Raw genomic sequence first — 5,196 nt, 5'->3', positions numbered from 1 at the left:
GAAGGGTTTAGTCAGCATTTTGTGCAAAATTTTCAACGCAACATGACATTTTCAGGAGACAAAAGAAATGCTCAGCTGAATTTCACATGCAGCTCGATTAAACAGGACGTTTAATTTAGCTTTCCCTGCTCTGCTTATTTCTCATATAATCATAAGGCTTCACACAAGTTTGTGACCTCAGCAGCTCCATGCGCTGTCCCACTTACACACATGTATATGGAAACACACACACTTTTTCCTGTCTCCTGAATAGAGCCTTTGTGTTGAAACATTTATTCTAGTGCAGGGAAAGGGCAACCCCCTCCGAAGATTCACACACACACACATGAACACCATTCAGGGTGGTAATGTAATGATAGAGCCTCCAGAGCAGGTCTCTAATCCATTTCCCCCCGTCAGGCTGGCAGATCCCACAGGAACACCCAACATGGCAAAACAAACACACACCACCCCTCCATCTAATCTCCTCCCCTCTGCTGCCCCCCCCCATCTCTCTCCCTGCCATCAATCCCTCTTTACCTCATACACTTTTTGCATTTTCCACCTCTTTCTTTCCCACTCCTGTTCTCCCTCCCTCGCTTTTTCCTCCTCCCTCCCTCCTCTGAATGATTTAGCTGAAAAGATGAGTCACTAAAAAGTATGACCCAGATCCCAGAAATGGGTGCAGCGGTTTATGGGTAAAGTGTCAGGCTGCAGGCAGAGCCATCTGGTTGGCTCTCTCTCTCTCTCTCTCTCTTTCTCACATACAACAAATGGACGAGTGAAGCGAGGGAGGGATAGATGGATGGGGGGAGAGTAAAGGGAAGGGAGGAGAAACTGTGTGCGAAATGGCTGCCATCTCCACCCACATCTGAGTCCCCCTGCACCCCAACCAATCGCCTTGTTACTATGGAAACACCAGCTGCTGGAAGCTGAGAGGTCTGAATCAAAGAGGCGAGCGAGTGTGTGGCGTCGTCAGGGACAGAAATGTCAAAAACCTTCATTACATCCAAAATGCAGGCTGACTGAAGCCTAGGAAGGCTTGTGTGTGTGGTTTGAGGGGGTGGGGTGCACTGAGCTCAAGGCGGGGGGGGGGTAGGATGAGGGGCCTTGGGGAGCAGCAGGAGCAGCAGGAGTGGGAGGGGGAAGGGGGCGTCTGCCTTTGATCAGAAAAGAGCTCATCATTGAGGAAACATTGCCAGGGCCAAACTCTGCGGAGCTGCTCCGAACCTTTCCTCCTCTCATGTTCATCCCATGTACTTGACTCCACCTTTCATCTGGCCGCCTTTCTACCAGCTCTCCTCGCTCTAATCAAATCTACATCCACCCGTGTTTTTCCATCTCTCACGTGGCCAGGCAGCCAGTCAGCGGGTCAGTGGGTCAGTCAGTAATCTCTTTAGGGGATGTGAGGGGGCAACATGGGCCTGTGCAGGATGAATAGCTGTTGACTCACTATGACAGATCATCCACTGGAGACAGGGAAGTCACTCCTGGCATACTTTTACATCTACAGCATCTACAGTAGACGTTAAAAGAAGTGTACCGACACGTCTGTGTTGTTCAAAATTTTTTTTTAAAAATGAATGAATTGTAGGAATGAATGTCCACGAAAGATGGAACAAGACTCATCTAAAACCATGCTAGTACTAGAGCTAAATGCTAACATCAGCGTCAGCATGCTAAAATGCTAACATGTTGATCAAGTCTAATGTTTACAATGTAGTTCAGTGTGTTAGGGTCTCACCAAAGTCATCCTGAGAGGGGCAATAAAGTATGGAACAAATTTATTGGCAATCCATCCAATAGTTGTCAAGACATTTCACTCAAACCCACAAATGTCCACCTCATGTTGGCAACCCACCATGATGTCACCCACTGGTTTGTTTGTGATCTGGTCATCGCCATCTTGGTTTTTTGAAACCAGAAGAAACAATATTGGGACGAGAAGGTGGAGCTGAGGAGGAGTGAGGGGTGGATGTGACCTGCTCTGTTCTCTATCCTGACTGTCAGGCAGGTCGCTGTGTGTGGTACAGTCAGTCAATCACACGACAGCCACGCCCTAATCCATACCCTGATTTATAGACTATTTTCCTCTAAATGAGACCGTAATTTAAAAAATGATGTACTGAAGAAGACTTGAAAATAGCCACTGAGACCATAAACTCATCATGAAAACGTTTTCTGAGATAATAAATCAGGTGAAAAGCAGGGTCATTTTCCCATAGACTTCAATACAGTCAGACTTCTTTTTACAACCAATGGAGTCGCTCCCTGATGGTCATTAGATGGATTGGAGGATCAAGGCGCATCTGCATTGGCTTCACTTTCAGACCCAGAGTCTACGCCCATTTTTATATACAGTCTATGGTTGGTGGTTGATTCATCATCTGGGGACCAAGAATGTTTGTACAAATCTTTGTGGCAATTGGGATATTTCACTGGATAAGTGAAAGCTTTGACCGGCTGGTAACATTAGTCAGGGGGATATCAAAAGTCTTTAGGGCTCATCGTCTCGGCATCATGAATATCTGAAGCAAATTACGTGACAATACATCTACACATTGTTGAGACACTTGACTCACAACCAAAATGTAGACCTCACGATGTAGCTGGAGGAAATGTGAGGGGATCATCAAAGTCACTAAGGCGGGTTTGAAAAATCTTTAACTGTATAAGCAGCTGCAGTGAAGTCACAGCACTGAGCGGCACAGCTGTAATAACACACTCTCATTAAAATTACACACACTCATTAAGGATACACACGAACAGTAACAGACACAAACAATGCCAGAGGAGACGGAGCAGCAAAACCTGTCTGGGGAGCAAATGCTGCCAGACACCAGCAGTCCCTGTGGACGAGGCAGCAGAGGGCTTTAATATGCGTCTACATTCACACACACACACACACACACACCATTGACTCGGGGTGTTAAGGTTGTCACGGTCGCTACAAAAGATGCAAAGAATATAGAGCTCATTGTACGGTTCAGGTCACACTCACTGTCACAGGAACATGAATCCAGACCAACAGGAAGCTGCAGCAGAGGCCGTGTTTATCCTCCTCAGGTGTGTCAGGAGATACACAGGTCATGTGAGGTTCATATTTTCAGGACTACAGACCGACCCGGAGCTCAGATCGTGTCTAATCAAAACCCATTCAGAGCATCAGGTCCATACCAGCTATTCACCGAAAGGGCTTGTTGATGCTGTTATTGTACCGACTGATGTGCTGATTTACAACATTCATATCTCAAGGCAGATAAGGCGAGGCCAGCAGATTTATATGACACATTTACAACACAAAGCTTCACTTATTGCATAAAAGACACTGACTGAAAAAAATAAATTAAGATTTGGTGATATGCATAAAATCTTCTTTCATAGCATATTTAATTTTATCTTCTAATAAATTGTGATATTCTTGAAAGTCAGTGAGAAACTTAGCTACACAGGATGGTCTGTTTTTGAATAACCCTGCAAATTCAATACTTGACAAATAACTGTAGTTTTAATGTGATTGTCTAAGACTTGCTACTTGCTTGCTATGTAAGGAGCGTCCTCAGTGTATTTAAACTGTCCAGAGTGATCGACCGTCTTCTAACTGCAGTTTAATGTCATTTCAGAGTGGGTGTGTGTCTGAGTGACAGCACCATGTTGCCAGAAGTCTCCTTTATTGAGCATTATCGCGCTAGTTAAACCAGCCTTTTGTTCTTTGAATTAAATGAGTCATTAGCAGATAATACTCCATAATACTATCCAACTGTAATCCATGACCCACGCGCTCGTCTGGCAGGCCCTGGGGTGTCCTGGAGGACAACAGGAGGAATAAAACAGTCACAGAGGATTTCTTTTAAAGAAGAAGAGATTGTTTTTAGGGATTCAGACTCGTGCTCTTCATGCCATGAGGACAGCAGCAGTGACAGTCAGGCTGAGGGGTCACAGGTCTGAGGTCAGGGTTTATAGAGGGTGATTACACTCAGCATCGCAGCCATCGTGTTTAAAGTAGTCACGGGAGTCACACAGTAAACAGTGGCTCTTTAAAGATGCAGCCCAGTGATTTTACACATTAGGATCGTTGTACCCATGAGTGAGGACCACTCAGCCTGGAGTGAGGTCAACCCTAGCCTGCGGTGGCTTTGGAGGAGCTTTATCATCATCATCATCATCATCATCAGTCATGGTTATCTCTGCTTGGGCTTGTATGGAAACTTTGATTGTTTTTAACAGAAAGCTTGTGTTCACTGGAGGAGAAGAGTCTGAAAAACCAGACGGGGAGGGTCTGATCAAATACACAACTACGCTATGTGGAAAGTGTAGTATTCATTGTTTTTGGAGAGAACAGTCAGGATATCTCAGCTTTCACTATTCTTTTGAGTTACATGAGCAGCATGGCCTTAGGATGGACATGTTTGTCCACTGGTCAGTCCACAAACTGAGTCCAGACAATTTGACAGTTCTGCAATTTGGTGCAGACGTTCATGTTCCCCAGAGGATGAACCTCAGAGACGCTGGTGATCCCCTGACTTTTCACCATGAGGTGTACAATTGTGGCTGTGTGTAAATATCTCTAACTATTGGGTTGGTTGCCCCCAAAATGCCAGATGTACACAGTAATAAACAGCTGTAACTCTACCACTCTCTCAGACTCTGGAGGCCCCCACATGTCCTCGTGTATCTTTGTTAAATACAACATAGATTATTTCATTCATGACGGCTTGACTGGTGTTGGGAGATGCTGAATCTGATTAAAGTCTAATTGTGGCTCTCACACAAACACAGTCTGTCTCATACCACCCATGACTAATACCATTAGGACCCCCGGGCTAAAATGGGGGTTCGCTGTGCTACTTTTATAGTCTGCATGCAGGAACAAGAGGCTGTGAGAGTGTGTGTGTGTGTCTGTGTACAGCAAAATGATTTGTCACACTCACAGCACACTTGGCTGAACAAAGAAGTCCCCTCTCTCTATAACACCACAAAGCTTGGCTGTCGCAACGCCATGATTGGTGGAAAGCACCCTCCCTGTCATGTGATTGGTGCATAGCCCAGGGGCTCAGTTATCATGAGTCAGCCCCTTTTTCTGCATGGGATGAGGGAGGGAGGGGGGGGAGAGACAAACTGCGCGGTCTGAGAGAAAGACGGGCAGAGAGGTTTTTGTAACAACATGAAACCTTCAAAAAGGCAAAACCTGAAGTTGTATGAAGCAGAGCCTCAACG

The sequence above is a fragment of the Trachinotus anak genome, unplaced genomic scaffold (assembly GCF_046630095.1).
Source record: "Trachinotus anak isolate AG129_WGS33_773 ecotype Australia unplaced genomic scaffold, CSIRO_AGI_Tana_v1 ptg000003l, whole genome shotgun sequence".
Classification (NCBI taxonomy): Eukaryota; Metazoa; Chordata; class Actinopteri; order Carangiformes; family Carangidae; genus Trachinotus; species Trachinotus anak.
The sequence above is the reverse complement of the archived record's forward strand: the minus strand, read 5'-3'. Positions refer to the sequence as shown.